Source organism: Panthera pardus, unplaced genomic scaffold, assembly GCF_024362965.1.
Source record: "Panthera pardus isolate Hobbes unplaced genomic scaffold, ASM2436296v1 HiC_scaffold_20, whole genome shotgun sequence".
In the NCBI taxonomy this organism is placed as follows: Eukaryota; Metazoa; Chordata; class Mammalia; order Carnivora; family Felidae; genus Panthera; species Panthera pardus.
Window position 1 is genome coordinate 2,430,265 of NW_026526766.1, and position 16,873 is coordinate 2,447,137.

Sequence of the window (16,873 nt, forward strand, 5' to 3'; positions counted from 1 at the left end):
CACGACGTAAAAGGCCGGGCCCGGGGCTCGCCGCGGCCGGCTCAGGGTCTGTGGCGCGTTCAGTTTGTCATTACTGAAGCTAATTCATCGACACAAGAAGAAACATACCAGGTTGTAAGTCAGCTGTAGACCTCACTCCTTTCCTATCAGGCCGAAAGGTCCCTGATGCCCACAATTCTTAGCTGGTTCATTTAGATCCACATGGCAATCCAAGGTTCCCACCTCACTGACGGGGGACCTTCCCTCCACCCGGCTGGCTCACCCGCTACTGTACGTGCCTTTCATCACTTTATACAGGAAATAAAAGCGGGCCGCCTGGGTGGCTCAGTCGGCGAAGCTTCCGACCTCGGTTCAGGTCATGATCTCACGGTGTGTGAGTTCGAGCCCCGCGTCAGGCTCTCTGCTGTCAGTGCAGAGCCTGCTTTGGATCTTCTGTCCCCTTCTCTCTTTACCCCTCCCCCCGCCAAACAATGTAAAAAACGTTTGAAAAAAAAAAAAAGAAAATATAAGGACTTATTTCTGTACAGCTTTGAGCCTTTTTTGGTGGGGGGGGGGGAGGGGCCCATTTCTGGTTGTAACAAACACCACTATTTCTCGTGTGCCTGGTATTTCTGACTGAAAGTCCCTTAGAGCCTGCAGGCTGGGGAGGAGGTGCCCAGCTGCACAGTTTTCATGTGACGCTTAGACGCGTTCCTCAGGAGTTTCGCTGTGCTCCTACTGGGGGGCGGGGGGGAGGAGGGGGGCACACAGCAGTAAAACTCACCGTGAATTTGGGAGCACAAGCGAGGCAGACACACTCACCAGGACAAAACCTCTGCAATCATCATTTTGTGTTCCTTACCCCGGACCAGACAGCGGGAAGTGCCATGGCGCAAGGTCCTCCTGTCACTGGGCCACCAGGGGAGGGGCCGTCCTGGGGGAGGTCCATGTGGGGCCAGGGGGCTGGGCCGTGTCTCTGAAGGAGGCTGCGTGGTGTCTGTGTCCCCTCTGGCTCCTCTGAAGTGTGACCAAGTCCCTCCCTTTGCACGCAGGCTGGCCCTGGACAGGCCCTGACCGGGAGGGTGCAGAAGTGTGTCTGTCAAGACGCCCAGGGCTTCCCCTCCTCCCCCTGGAGCCCTGAGCACTGGATACAGAGCCACGTGTGGCCAGAGGCCCAGCCGGCTCTCAGGCTTCAGACACCCAGGTGGGGCCAGGTTTCCAGTCCCAGGGGTCCCAGCCCCTGGACCATCTGCCCATTGATGCCACGTGGAGCAGAAGTCCCCCGCTGAACCGTGCCCCCAGCTCCTGACCTACAGAATTTTGCACAAATAAACAATGATTGCTATCTCTGGGTGGTTTGTCAGCCAGTGAAACGGCCTAGTGACCCGATGTAGCTGGGGTCCCAGCAGCCTGGCAGTGAACGGTGTCGGGGAAATCCAAGCGCAGACGGCAGGAGGTGAAGCAGGACTGGCTGGGTCACCTGCCGCACGGGACAATGTTCGCTAACCAGGCCCATGCCCCAGCAGGGCAGTGAGGCTGTCACGGCAAAGAAGGCAGACAGGACTTGGCACCCTGGAGCCTCAGCGGCAGAGGCTGGCTTCTAAAACAGGCAGGGATGCTTGAACGAAGCGAGGACTGAGGTCAGAGACACTGGCATGCAGACTCAGCCTCACAGAGTGGAGGGAAGGGGCCCACAGACCCCACGGAGGATCAGAATGGGTCTTAGCCTAGGAGCTGCATGCGGGTGGGAAAGGTCCGGACCCCGCAGACCGATGGGCTACCGGCTGGAGACAAACCCTTGTGTTTATGGGCAAATGAGGCCCCTAAGGGTTCCAAGAGCATTCAGTGGGGGAAAGAATGGCCTTTAACAAAAGAAGCTGCGCGTGCAATAAAAGTGGGATCTTCACCTAACGCCATACATGAAAATTAACTCAAAATGATTCATAGACCTGAACGTGAGCGCTGAAACCCTCAAACTCCAAGGTCTTTAGGGCCTCATCTCAGGCGATGGTTTCTTAGGTACGATGCCAAAAACACAAGCAGCAAGAGAAAAACAGGTGAACTAGGACCACATCAAAATTACCAATTTTTGTGCTGCGAATGAAATCATCGAACAAGTGAAGACACACCCCAGAGACGGGGAAAATGTCAGCAAATCATACACCCGATAACAGACTTGATTCTAGAACAGACCACAAACTCCCACAACTCAACAGGAAAAAGACGAATAAACCCATTTAAAAATGGCCACAGGATTTGAATGCACATTTCTCCAGGGATGCAGCGGTCCCTCCTTCTCTGCAGGGGACACATTCCAAGACCCCCAGGGCACGGCCGAGACCCCAGACAGCACTCAACCCTGTATGCTCTGTCTTTCCTGTGTTCAGAAGTTGAATATATAAATTAGACGCAGTAGGAGATTAACAACAATAACTAATAATAAAATAGTACAATTGTGACAATAAAGCACGAGAAAAACCACGTGACTATGAGCTGTCTCTCTGCCTCGAGATATCTTACTATACTATACTCACTCTTCTTCCCGTGAGGACGGGAGACGACGAAATGCCCACGTAAGATGACGGTCAGGGTGTGACGCAGGCATGCGGTGAAGCAGAAGCCTACGTTCGGCCTTTTCAAAGTTTTTAATGGAAGTAAAATTCATACGTAATATTAAATGAGTTTCCGCTGTACAGCACGATGATTCGCCGATCACGTACACGAAGAAATGCTCACCACGCTAAGCGCGTTACAGTGCGCCTGACTACATTCCCCGTGCCGTACCTTTCACTCCTACTGACTTTGTGGTGACACTGTCAGAAGGAGGGTCACCAGCTTCAGGACCACATTTGACTTTGGGTGTCTGAAACCACGGCCGAGGGGGTCCACTGTATACATATAGCCAAAAGCTCAGGAAGAGATACCCAACATCGGTGATCACCAGGGAATGCAAAACCAAAACCGCAGTGAAAACTCACTACAAGGGATATAATAAACAAGACAGGAAAACAAACGTTGGCGAGGATGTGCAGAAATCGGAACCCTCCCACGCTGCTGGTAGACACGTAAACAGTGCCTGAGCCTGGGTTGGGGGTTTGGGGGTGAATGGGGATTAAATGCTGATAGGCGTGGAGCTTCTTCTGGGGGAGGGGAAAAATATTCTAAATTTAGACTGTGGCGATAATCTGCAACTCTATGAACATACTACTAAACGCTGAGTTACGTCCATTAAATGGATGAGTTGTGTGGGAAGGGCAGCCAAAGACGCCACCCCACACAGTCCACGCCGGCAGACAGAGTATTCTGAGCTGAAGGCCACGGAGAAGCAGCAGGCACAGGAAGAGCTCTCTGCCCTCCCCCCTTTGCCTAAAAGCAGGACATAAATCTGTACAGGCAGCCTGTGCCCCTCTATACGGGCAGGGAAGGGGGTGAGCCACAGCAGCCCCGAGACGCAGCAGAGGAACGCGGGCTGCAGCTAGCTTCCCTCTCCCGTCGATTCCCTCCACCCCACCCCGCCCCGCTGCTTCCCCCCACCCCAACCCCTGCACTTGCCCCTACCCCACCCCACCCCACCTCCCTATACTCATTCCCATCCCACCTCCCTGCACTTGCCCCCACCACGTGTCGCCGCCCCTAGAAACCCAATGTCCTCCCCGAGTCCTGTCACTTCTCCATGATTTACTGTTGTGCTGTGGACGCACTGTATGAGCGCTTTACCTCTTTGCGTTCTCCATCTCTGGGAGCTCCCAGGCCTGGACTTCTGCTTGTCCCTCTCTGGTTCATCTGTGCTTTGTCGGTCTAACTCAGAGTCCCAGCCAGTGAACGTACAATGTGCAGAGGGAAGGCATTTTCCTCCCCTCAAAAGTATGTGAACTAAACCTCAGCAAGGCGGCTGCAGAAACAGACAAGGCCCAGCCAGCTCCGGAGCCGGCAGAGATGCAGGGGGCTGAGCCATCAGGACTTCACCCTGCCTGGCTGTCCTGCCAGCCCGTCCAGGAGCGCATGGTGAGAAGAGCCAGTCCTCTGCAGGGCTGGTGCACAGAATGCAAGACTTCTAAAAAATGGTTTTCATATAGTCAAAGAAATAAAGGACCTAGACTGCAGTTTTTAATAACATGCTTTTTGTGCAGTATTTACTACACTTTCCAACAAATTGTCGGAGCAGCCAAGCGATGGGGGGGTGGGGGTAACACATGTAGACAGTTACAGCCTTGCCTGGGGCTCTAGGATTTCACTGAATGTGTCGTGGAGAAAAACGTGTCCAAATTCAAATTGGAAAGGCCAGTGTGAACTCACAAAAATAGAGCAAATGTGTTTCCCCCGTGACAACAGTGGGCTCGACGACCACTGGGTGTTTCTGAGTCTCTTCTCCCCCCCACAGAGGACCCAGGGCACGTGGGTCCACGTTTCCAGGCAGAGAAAGCTCATGGGCGGCCTGGAAGACTGTTGTTCCGGGACGTCAGACGTTTGCTGAGGGACAAGGTCTGGAGTATGGGGACTCCCCACAACGACACGGTGATGCTGGGTCTCTTCTGGGTCCTTCTCACGACCAGCCTAAGGATGAGATCAACATGAGACAGATTACAGGAGGGAAAGGAATTCAATTTCGTAGGTAAATATGTATGCGCGGGAGCCCCACGAAGACAGAAGACTCGAACAAGTGACCAAGCAGGCGACTTTCATGCCTTTTAGACAGACGAACGGGGAATTTGTGAACCACTGACAGTGGTTTGGGCTGGGGTCCTAAACAACCGGAGGAGGAGAGGTCTGTTCACACAGCCTCCATCCCTCAACTTCCCACCAGCCTCCTGTGTGGGGAGGGTGCCTCTGGCAGGGGAGATTCGTCTCCGTGGTCAGGAGGGTGGCGTGAGGGAGGCGGTCGGAGTGTCCTTCCTTCGTGGGCTGTTTCTCCAGCATCTTTAATTCAGTTATCAATATGGGGTCATGTATTCTGAACCCCACCAAGGACTAGAGGCTTCTCAAATGTAACGGGTGGAGGGGACTTCCCCCGAGGTTGCCCCTCTCTTGCCCTGTCCCTCTCCTCTCCTCCAGCCTTGAGGTTCATCCAGGAGTCAGACCAAGACCTTTCTGGCCTTGCCTCACAGGCACACCCCCATCCCCGACGTGCCGAGACTGAGCCCCATTCCCGTCCTCATCCTTGTGGTGGCTGAGCCGGTTCTGTTCGCCCACTGCACCAGCAGCCCCAGCCGTGAGGACAAGCCCGGGGAGGCAGGGAGGCCCTCACATGGCACCGACACAGGGACAGCCCACGCGGCGGGGTCTGGGGAGGCTGCATGAACGCAGGAAGCGGATCAGACAATGCGTAGCTCACTTAACAAGCAGCGCACAAAATGAAAACAACGCAGGACCACACAGACCACCCTGGATAAAGCTTGAAAACAGAATGCGGACCAAGCAAAGCTGCTGACTTTGTGACTTCTATGATACCATTCATGTAAAATTTAGAAAAAAACCACAGTGGATTGTATGCATTAAAATAAATCTTTTGTTGGGCGCCTGGGTGGCTCAGTCGGTTAAGCGTCCGACTTCGGCTGAGGTCATGATCTCACGGTTTGTGAGTTCAAGCCCCGCGCTGGGTTTTGCGCTGACAACATGGAGCCTGCTTGGGTCTCTCTCTCTCTCTCTCTCTGCCCCTACCCCACTTGTGTTCTCTCTTTCAAAATAAACATTAAAAAAAAATTTTAAGTGGATGTGTACTATATGACAGCAATGACATCTCTCAAAAAGAAGCACTCAGGTGTAAGTGGATGTTTCATCATAGTAAAAGCTGGAGCACCTAAGTGTCCGTCAGACGGGGATTTAAATTAACTATGGCCCCTTAGCACCGTAGAAAACCATGTTAGCGGCTAAAAAGAACGGCAGACCGATGACTCATGTCTTCAGTGGTGCCTGTGCCCTCTTCACCCCAGGCTCCCTGCCCACACACCCCAATGTGACGCGTGCTGGTGGGCCAGTGGGCCCCTGTGTTCTTACTCAAAGTTCACTGGAAAGATCCCTGCGGGGACATGACCTCCGTCCGAAGCAACAGTGCAAAATGCCACCAGCCACTGAGCCTTCCCGTGACAAACTTCCACAGGCCACCCTGTGCGAAATAAAGAACCTACGGTTTACAAGAGAAATACTTCTATAAAGACTGGGTGGAGGTGGGGTGTGGAAATGATTTGGGGAACCACACAGATGTTCGAAAGTCTCTCACATACTTGGAGAGACTGAGATTCTTCACCACAAAATTAAACCCGGTGAGACGGGGACTTGGTGTTCAGTGGGGACAGAGTTTCAGTTCTGAGAGATTTAAGTGTTCTGTGGGCAGATGGCGGGGGTGGCCGCACAGCCGTGTGGATGCACTTAGCGTCTGCACCACAGGCTTGAAAATGGTTACGACGGTAAGTATTATGCTACCTGCATTTTACTGCAAGGAAAAAACTAAGACATTATGAGAGGGGCGCCTGGGTGGCTCAGTCGGTCAAGCGTCCGACTTCGGCTCAGGTCATGATCTCCCGGTTCGTGGGTTCGAGCCCCGCGTCGGGCTCTGTGCTGACAGCTCAGGGCCTGGAGCCTGGCTTCGGATTCTGTGTCTCCTTCTCTCTCTGCCCCTCCCCTGCTTGTACTCTGTCTCTCTCTCAAAAATAAATAAACATTAAAAAAAAAATACCTAATATTAAAAAAAAGACATTATGAGAGATGAAAACCTAAAGACAGAGAACGGGCCTGTGACGAGTTCCTGGGGGCTGGTCTTGCTGCTGGTGGAAGCTCAGGAGGAGAAGTGGAAATTGCTCAGTTTCTAGTCTGGGGAGGCGGGAAAGGGGCACACGCCCCGGCGGGTGTCTGCGCAGACCAACAGCTGTCCTGGGACCGGCCGCTGGCCGCACCCCCTTTCACATGAGTCCTTGTGATCTGGCCCACTCTTGTTGGGGCTTATACGTGCCAAACGCAGCCCCTGACGGTGCATTCCTGGTGCCGGAGGCCAGAACTCGGGTGCTGGGCAGCTCCTGGCGGAGAGCTCTGCGGAGCGACCTTAGGGGTGATGGAGCACAGCACCACTGGGGGCCTTGTCATCCTGAAGACATAACAAAGAAAAACAGAAGGCTCCTCCCGGGAGGAGGTGCACCCCAGGGACCCCTTCATCAGGGTCTGCGAAGGGGAAGGTGTGTGGGTGATGCCCCAGCACAAGAGGCAATAAGACCGAGCCCCCCCTGTGGCTTCTTGTTCTTCGGCCCCTTGGGAAGTCAGCTTGTGGGCACGAGAGCCGGGGAGCAGGTGCCGGATCCCCCCAGCTCCCTCTGGCCGGAGGCAGGCTGCCTCAGCTGTCCCAAGAGGTGAGGACCACGCACCCCTCGGGGTGAAGGGCAGAGGAAGGTGTGCCTTTGCTCTTGGTGGTGGACAGGATCACTTATTCCATGGACACAGGAGACAAAAGAATCCTTAGCCGTCCCCACTGAAAGAAGTGTGAAAGCTACAGACCCCCCGTTCGTGGGGGACAGAACAACAATTCGAGCAGCCAACCTTCCTCTTTCCTTTCCGCAATCAGAAACTTGAGGCTGGAAAGCTAATGTTTATCACTAATTTAGAGACTCATCTGTGAACTTACATGGATGCTCAGCAGTGTAGAGGGGGAAGAGGCAGCTCCTACCCTAAAGGAGGGTAAATTCTCCTTTACCCTCTGAGTTCCTGGCTGAGACCTGCCCCTGCAACTAAAGACAGATAAAAACAAGTTTATTCATATGTGAACCTCACGTACACGTGGGAGGGACCCAGCTCCCCGGATGGCCCATGCTGCCTCGTAAAATACCATCAAGGAAGACGCTGGGCGGGGAGGCCAGGATCCAGCACAGCCCGCAAACAGGGCTTGAAGTCAGTTCCTTCCCCACCACTAAGACTCTGCTGTGGTTTGGATTCATCCTCTTCCTGGTACAGAGAGGGAGCCAGACAGTGGCGATTTCCTTTACAAAAGGCAACTGTCCTCTACAAAGGGGACTCCCAGATCCTCTCTCTTTTGTTTCTCAAAATCGTCCTCGTGCCGAAGAGGCATCTTTTGGGGTGACGTATTCTGCTACCCTTCAGCAAGCTCTAATATCTAGAATAATCCTGGTAGTTTCCCCCAAATAACTATACATTCACTATCACCTATTGTCTGTGTTAAATAACAAAAATTGAGCTGAGTATTTAAAAGATCAAATTGGCTTTACGAAAATTTGTGGATCCACAGCACCCCACCCAGCAAGTGGATGGGAGCTCTGTAGGACCGCAGAAGAGAAAACATTTTTAACAAGGCAGAGAGGGAGTGGAAGAAAGGAAATTATTAGCAAAGAACGCATTGTTTGGGGCAGGGCCGCCCTTCTGGGGGAGCAGAAGGGGTCTATCAGTGGACCGCCTAGTGCTGACCAGGAAACTGTGTCCACTGGTTGAAGGTCACATTTCTGGGGTTGGAAACTGCAGCCAGGTTAGATAAGTCCTGGCGTACTGACGAGAGGACCCTGACATAAGTGACTCCATTCTGCGCCTGCGGTTTTCTTTTAACAAGTGTATTTTGTTTTGTCGGGTTTTTAACCGATCTGGTATTTATAGTTCGGTTTCCTCAGTGAATAAAGGCTGTGGTTTTAAGGTCACTGACACCTCCCCGCCCCCCCACCCCATACACCAGCTTGTCCCTTCTCTCTTAATTTTCCTTGACAGCTGGGCCCCTGCTTCTTTTTTTTTATTTTAAAAAACATTTTAAAGTTTATTTATTTATTTTAAGACAGAGAGAGAGAGACAACCCAAGTCGGGGAGGCGCAGAGAGGGAGAGAATCCCAAGCAGGCTCCGCACTGTCAGTGCAGAGCCCGATGCGGGACTCAGGACTCACAAAAGGTGAGCTCATGACCAGAGCTAAAGCTGAAAGTCAGACACTTAACCCACTGAGCTACCCAGGCGCCCCTGGGCCCGTGCTTCTAAGCTCCAGGCCAAGGAGAAATCACACTCCAGAAAGATGATCTAAAATGTTAGTTTATGATCTTACACATTTTCTATTTGGTTTGACAGAGACCTTTTGAAGCCATAATGTAAACTGTGCTGGCTTCTCCAGCTAGACCCCGGGACCTGCCCTCTGTGGCTCACCTGCTGTCCCCACCCATCATCTGCGTCCCACATTTTTCCTTAAACTCTTCTGTCCAGCTGATCTCTTACCTCAGAGGACCCGCCGGGCACAACAAGGAAACTGAACGCCACCCCGCCCCCAGCCAAGCACTAGCACCTACCCAGACCAGAGTGAGCTGTGAGCGGGATCCCCACCTGGCACCTGCACAGAAGGACCCTACAGTGACCCACAGAGTGACCGACAGTTCCCTTTACCTCATTATAACCCTAAATTCTTCCCCCCTCCCTCAGGGAAAAGCACAAGCCTCATTTACAGGTACAGTCGTGTTTCCTTAAGAACCACATGAACTTTTATGCTGGCCTTTGTGTTCAGTGAGGAGGCTTCCCTACCTAAATATTCGTCCTAATCCTAAACAAAGGGGACCCATCCACCTTTGCTCCCGGAGTTATTCTCCACGAGCTCCTTATTTGCTGCAAATAAAGTTTCCTTGTGCGAAGGCTCACCTGCTGTAATTTCCATCTGTGACTCACCAAGGAGAGAACTCAACCCTGGTTGGGTTACACTGGATTATATTAACACATCAATTCCCTTTTCCTATATAAATCTTACTTGATATCCAAAAGAGTCTAACTGTAGAGATCACACGTTGCCTGCAAAGGGGCCCCAGGAATGATGCTCTGAACCGTCCAGGGGATCCAGTTCCTGCTCTGGCCCGCAAGCTGTCTCTGTACTTTGTGGGGGTGAAAAAAAAGTCCAGTGTGGGCTTCAGCAGCACCAGGAGAGCCTGTCTGCTTAACTGACGTATCTCCTTAGCAGAAAGACAGTTCTGATGGTGAATCGTATAAGTGGCAGCGACATTCCTACCCGATTTGTGTTTGTTCATCAATCAATCTAGCTCTGATTTCCTCCTTCCTGTCTGTTTGCAGAAGGTTTTGTTAAAAAATAAAGGGGAAGCAGATGAGCACAAATCCAGTCTTAACCAAGCAAGTAGGCCGAGGTGGAGGAGCCCCGGGGCGAGCTGCAGGGAACCGGCGCCTGTGCTGATGTCCCCACGACACCAGGGGCCGACGGACAGACACGCGTTCCCACCCAGCTCTGAGAAAGAAGCGAATTCTTCCCTGCCTACCACTGCCGTCTCCTAAGCGCCCCTTGGCCTGCACCAAAGAAGGAAGGAATTTGGGGGTGAAGCCCCTCTTCCTGCCAAGCACAGACTGGTCACTCCTAGGAATGAAAGGAGAAGAAACAAGCGACTTCGGTTTCCTTCCGCAACAAGCCAAAAGTGTCACCTGATCAAACGGTGAGGAGCTGTTATTCAAGGCCGTGGGGCAGGGGGCAGGGGGCAGAGCCCAGCTGCGGTGCTGCAGGGATGCGGGGGTGTGGGACACGCGGGGGACGGAGGGTGGGTGGGTGGAAAACCACCCACAGGCCCCAGCCAGTTGGGGGGTTCCGGCGAACCCGCCCGATGGGATGCTTGCGGCAGGCGGGAACGTGGTCTGACGTCGGGGTGGGGTGAGGGGTCCGCTATCCGCGCGGGGGAATCCGGGCTAAACCGACTCAGCAGGATTCTTTGTCGAGCTCGTCTTCAGGGGCCGAGCGAGGAGCCTGTCTGAAGGTCGGGCACAAGAGTCCCGGTGAAGCAGCAGATTTAAATCCGCAGACACCGCGTGCGCGCGTGCTTAATTTCGGAAGCGGAGGAGGCGGAGACCCGCGTGTTCCCTCCCTCGTGGCCCGGTGACTTGGGACAGCGAGGGCTTGCTGCCCCGGTTGTCCGGGAGTGCCCCAAAACCTGTTCCAGGGACGAACCAGCCCGACAGATGCAAAAATCGAGACGGGAGTGGGGGTGGGGGGACGCACACACTGGTTCTCGGTTCCACCTGCAGGACCCGCGCCGCGTCCCCACGAGGTCCCGCCCCGCGGCCTGAGCTCAGGGACCCGCGCGCCGTCCCCACCGGGTCCCGCCCCGCGGCCTGAGCTCGGGGATCCGCCCCCGGTCCCCACCGCATCCCGCCCCGCGGCCTGAGCTCAGGGACCCCTCTTTTGTCCTCCAACATTTACGGAGCACCCACTCCGAACCGGGTCTGGAGTCTCCACTGGCCGGAGCCCGTACCTGAGAGGGGGACAGGGCCCTGGAAGGGCAGGTGGGGGAAGGGAGGGAGGCGGAAACCTCAGGCTTCCCCTCCCTCTTTGACCCCCTCCTCCTCCCTAACCACGGGATAAAGCCTCCTGCTGCTGTGTTTAACCCGGTCGGTTCCCCGCGCCCGGACCCCTGCCGACGCCCCAGGCTTAGCAACAGGAGTTTGGTTCGGTGACTGAATAAACGTTTCCTGCTCTCAGGAGGTGCAAGGAGGCCCCCCTTGGTGGCACCGCGAGCTTCCCGCCCTTCCCGCCGCCGGCCGTGCCGCCTGCTCTTCCGTATCCTGGGCCCCCACCCGGCCCCCCGGACACTGATGAGCGTGCCCGGCCCCACTGTGAGCAGAGCGTTAGCTCCGCGGGGCAGGAAAGCTGCTTCCGCGCTCCCTGGGGGGTCTCCCGCTGGGCAGACACTCGAAGGGGCGGCCACCGCGGGGCTCGTGTGGCGTCCGCCCAACAGCCCACCTGTGGGGAGGGGACGGGGCTCAGGAACAGGTGTCCTGGCCCCAGCGGCGGCTGCTTTAGCAGCTTTGTCATGTAGAATCGTCCCCGGACGTCCCGGGAGACACCTTCGCAAATGCGGATTTACCTTCAGCTTTGACGCAAGCAGGGGAGCGGTGGGGAGGGGGGAGGGCGGAGAGCTTGCTTTGGCCTCCGCTGTTTCTCACTTGTCTTCAGCTCAAAATAATCCTTATGCCAAAGTGCCTTATTTGTGGGTGGAGTGTTTTGGTTCCCTACAGCCCTTAATAACCTCAATTAAAAAAAAAATTTTTTTTAAATGTTTATTTTTGAGAGAGGCAGAGACAGGATCAGAGTGGGTTAGGGGCAGAGAGAGAGGGAGACACAGAATCCGAAGCAGGCTCCAGGCTCTGAGCTGTCAGCACAGAGGGCGGGGCTCCAACTCACGAGCTGTGAGATCATGACCTGAGCCGAAGTCGGAAGCTCAACCGACTGGGCCACCCAGGCGCCCCAATAACCTCAAATTTTTAATGGTGGCCAGATGCGCTGCCCAGGTTGGAGGACAGTCATGGCGACAGGGGTCCGTATGGCACCAGTACTGCAGCGTTTAAAATTCCCTCTCTGGGGCACCTGGGTGGCTCAGTCGGTTAAGCATCCTGCTTTGGCTCAGGTCATGATCTCTTGGTTTGTGAGTTTGAGCCTCACGTGGGGCTCTGTGCTGACAGCTCAGAGCCTGGAGCCTGCTTCGGATTCTGTGTCTCCCCATCTCTCGGCCCCTCCCATGCTCATGCTCTGCCTCTCTCAATAATAAATAAACGTTAAAAAAAATTTTTTTTTTTTAATTCTGGTTCTGTCTCTTCCAGCTGAGGAGTTGTGGGTTCTCTTCAGGCCTCAGTTCACTCATTATCCAGACCAGAGGTAATAACTGTCCGTACCTCCTAAGTCTGTTTGTAAAAACAGAATGACTTAGCAATGTGAAATACTTAGCACGTCACCCAGTACGTAGTAAGCACCCCATAAATGCCAGCTTTTTTATTCCTTAGCTACAAAAGGAGTTCAGCAATAATCCGCAGCCACAGGAACCCTGTGAATTTTGGGGTGAGTGTATTCCTTTAAAGGATTATATGTGGATAAGGAAATTTCAATCTTCAGGTGCCTGGCTAGCTCAGTTGGTTAAGTATCTCACTTTGGCTTAGGTCATGATCTCACAGTTCTAGGTTTGAGCCCCGAGTCGGGCTCTGTGCTGACAGTTCAGAGCCTGGAGCCTGCTTTGGATTCTGTGTCTCCTTCTCTCTCTGCCCCTCCCCTGCTCTCACTGTCTCTCTTTCTCAAAAATAAATAAACATTAAAATAAATAAAAATAAAAGGAAATTTCAATCTTGCTGAAACAACGAACTTTATTCAGTCCCAGACAGAAAGCCGCAGGTGAAGAAAATACTGCATGAACACAATACAGGAGGAAGGGTGAGGAGGGAGAAAAGAACTTTGAAAAAAGTATGGTAGAACTTATTTCATTTAAAATGAAACACTACAGCCAGGTGCTGGTTAGGTTAATAATATTGGGAGGTCACTGAATGGCATCTCCAAGGGGCACCCCATAAATTACATACCTGCTGTTCATTGGGATTCTGAACACCTTGAGAAATAGAACAAAAAGGTAGTAAATAGTGATGTGGAAATGTTGGGGTTCATAGTGGGTGGTCAAGAAAGAATTCTAAAGACATTTTCCGTGCAAAAAGGAGGTTTTATTAAAGCACAGGGACAGGATCCGTGGGCAGAAAGAGCTGCACTGGGCACAACTGGGGTTGTGAGGGGTGACTGATTATGTACCCTCAGGTTGGGAGGGGGTCAGGCACAGTGTAAGTCTCTAAGGAATTTTGGAAGCCAGGTTTCCAGGACCTTGAGGGGCTAGCTGCTGTCAGGAAAAGGTCATTTATTACTGTTTCGTAAAAACTCAGTCACGAGATCAGATTTATATCAGGTGGCCCCACGCTTGGAGGATGATTACCAACATATATCTTGGGGGCAGAGATAAAAGAACTTTACAAAGGAATTTTTATACGTTAAAGTAGATTTACAGGATACCAGCGGTCAGGATAATGTCAACCTAAGGTTGCCTTTTGCCCTCAGCAAAGTGTCATCATCCAGGCAGCTGAGCTCCTACAGGAAGGTCACTTGGCCTGTCCCAAGGCCTTGTCAGTCGGCTGGAGGCATAAGGAAATTCTTTTTTCTTTTGGCTTTGTTTCCCACATCAAATAGCACTACCATTTAGTGCTCCTAGGAGTAATGCCCCTCTCTCCCTGTGAGACACTTGCCTTCTGATCCATTTTAATGTGAGGGGTAGCTTGTAAAGAAATTTTGGAAGAAGCTCGCGTTTAGAGAATAGCTAGGGTTCCAGAGAATGGCATATCATTCGGTGCTGAAAAGACTACAGCCAATGCTCCATCCAGTGGGGATGCTGATGGTGGGGAAGCTGCATGGGTGTGTGTGTGGGGGGGGGGGGGGGCTTGTGGAAATCCTTTGTACCTTACCCCTAATTTTGTTGTGAATCCACAGTGCTCTGAGACAAAGTCTGCTTTTATAAAATATACCGAATATGTAAAAGGATAAACTTTACGGCAAAGAGATAAGGTGCATGGTTCTAATGAAATTGCTTCCTTACAATAAAATATTCAATCAAATAGCATTTTTTTTTACGTTTATTTGTTTTTGAGACAGAGAGAGAGCATGAACGGGGGAGGGTCAGAGAGAGAGGGAGACACAGAATCTGAAACAGGCTCCAGGCTCTGAGCTGTCAGCACAGAGCCCGACGCGGGGCTCGAACTCACAGACTGCAAGATCATGACCTGAGCCGAAGTCGGTCGCCCAACCGACTGAGCCACCCAGGCGCCCCTCAAATAGCATTTTAAAAAATAGTTGGTGCTAGTGATGATGCCAACAAGATGGGTTTGTATCAGAAATATATTTCTTTGGGAGGCAGTGAGTCTATACAAGAAGGTGGACTATCTGAACAGCAATCATTTCATAAAACATGTAAATCCGGGGACGCCTGGGGGGCTCAGTCAGTTAAGCCTCGGATTCTGGTTCTTGGCTCAGGTCATGACCTCAGAGTTCGTGAGTTTGAGCCCCACGTTGGGCTCTGTGCTGATAGCGTGGAGTCTGCTTGGGATTCCCGCCCCCCGCCGTGTGTGTGTGTGTGTGTGTGTGTGTGTCTCAAAATAAATACATAAACATTAAAAAAAGAGAGAGAAAAAAGAGTGTTGTTATCAAATTAGCACTAAACCCAAATGTGACAGACAACCCCCTGAAAGCACCTCAGAGGCAGAAGGAAACCACTCTGATCTCACCGTGAGATCAGGACCTGAGCCAAAACCAAGAGTCGGATGCTTAACCAACTGAGCCACCCAGGCGCCCCACAACATTGTTTTCTTTCTTTTTGGCCTTTATGGAGGTTTTCTGGGGTGCGAAAAGATTTTGTTCTCAGTTATATCTCCAGACCACTGGGCAGGAACAACCCCCAGCACACCTGCCCCGGAGCACTGCATATGAGGCCAGATGCTTGGCCCACCCCAGGGAGTGCTCCTCTCCCACCACGGAGGCGGCAGGGTCCTCCAGTGGGAGCTCAGGCCAGTTACCGGCAATCGGAATTTCTGGGCTAGGGCTGGGATATCAACATGTTTTCCTTTGTTTTTCACTTCCCAATAGACTCCAGAGCACACGCACTGCTGAGATTTCCACTCTGGAAGACCAAACAAACCCAACTCTCGCTGGAATTGGAGCCTTCAGCAGAACCATAAGGGAGCCAGGTCTCTAGACTGCCTTCTATTTGGGGAATAATAAGCTGCCATTAATTTAATTTCACGTAACTTAGCTCACAATGAAAAATCCAAGATAGCTACCGTAAGAAAGCGTAAGGGAAGAAAAAAGTTCCTGAAAAGAAAGCAAAGACTGATGCCACAGATAAGCAGGAGAAAAGCAGACAAATGGATTTTTTGTAAGTTCTACATGACACGGGAGCCCACGTAAGGAAGTGAAGACCCACGGAAATGGTTAAGCCTGAGTGTTTTTGCGCAAGGTTTGATGAAGAGTGGACAGTCGTGGGGCCACAAGACAGGATGAGGTGGGAGGTCGGTGTAGTAAGCCAAAATCAAGGTCTGTTCATCCAGATTTTTCTCAGCGTTGCTGCTCAGGGCAAATGGAAGGCACCAGTCATATGAGGGTCTTAAGCCAGCTTCAGGGAAAGGGGAGGTCAGAGAACCCGTCTACTGCCTGTCATTTCTCAAATCCCTTCAGCTTAAAATGTTCAACATGCCCAGGCGCCAAGATACCCTGAGCCCTGTCAGAGGGAATCATTAGTTCAAGCTTTATACTGAAAAATCTAACCATGAGTTAGATTTTTTTCTAACCTTTCAAAGCTTAGAAATCCAATCCAAACTTTATAAGACTGTGGCCCTGTTAAAGAAAAAAATTTTTCTGATTCTTGTTAAAGACAGGACGATGGCAATAGGTGTCCAGACTGTCAGATATGGGCACTCCTGTGCAGCAAGGACGCTGGGGATGTGCAGCCACAGGTCATGGTCATGTGAGGTCGGTTCAGCCAGAACCCCCTTCTGATCTGTGGATCTTACTGTACCCCAAATTTTCCTTAATACACTAGCTGTAACTGTTGCTGTGGCTAGATTGTAAATGTTTGTGGGAAGGGGTTGTAGATATATTGTCAACACCCAGCATGATGACTGGTCCCCAAGATGTTTCTCAAATGTAATGAAACTAAACACAAAGACATACATTTCTGGGAAATAAAATAATAGGAAAGAGAAAGAAAGAAAGAAAGAAAGAAAGAAAGAAAGAAAGAAAGAAAGAAAGAAAGAAAGAAAGAAAGAAAGAAAGAAAGAAAGAAAGAAAAAAGAATTAAGTAAATTTAGACTATAGTTGGTTGATTACAAGGCAAAAAGAAAACTCAGGGGACTCATCATGATTTGTTCCTTGGGTCCCGAGGTCCCTTGCCAGCTGGCCTTCTTCTCTGCACTTTGGAGTCTCACCAGGTTTGTTTCACATACAATGTCCAGTTGTTTTGGTTGTACTTAGCAGGAGGGACAGGGAAACCACCACGACTCACCCATCATGAAGTGGATTGTTTGAATAGCCTTAATTACTAAAGAAACTGACACCATAATTTAAAACTCTCAATAAAGAAATATTTAGAGCCA

At 51.8% G+C, this 16,873-nt stretch overlaps 1 long non-coding RNA gene across 1 annotated transcript in view; it reads right to left on the reverse strand.

The window, feature by feature from the left end:
• Nucleotides 1–4,064: 4,064 nt before the first annotated feature.
• The window catches only part of LOC109275546 (uncharacterized), a 32,268-nt gene continuing 19,459 nt past the window's right edge, over nt 4,065–16,873 (reverse strand). The window contains exons 2-3 of the long non-coding RNA XR_008424105.1: nt 5,974–6,082; nt 4,065–5,269 (exon numbers count right to left, since the gene is read on the reverse strand). This is a non-coding gene — a long non-coding RNA (uncharacterized LOC109275546). The remainder of the gene's footprint in view (nt 5,270–5,973; nt 6,083–16,873) is intronic.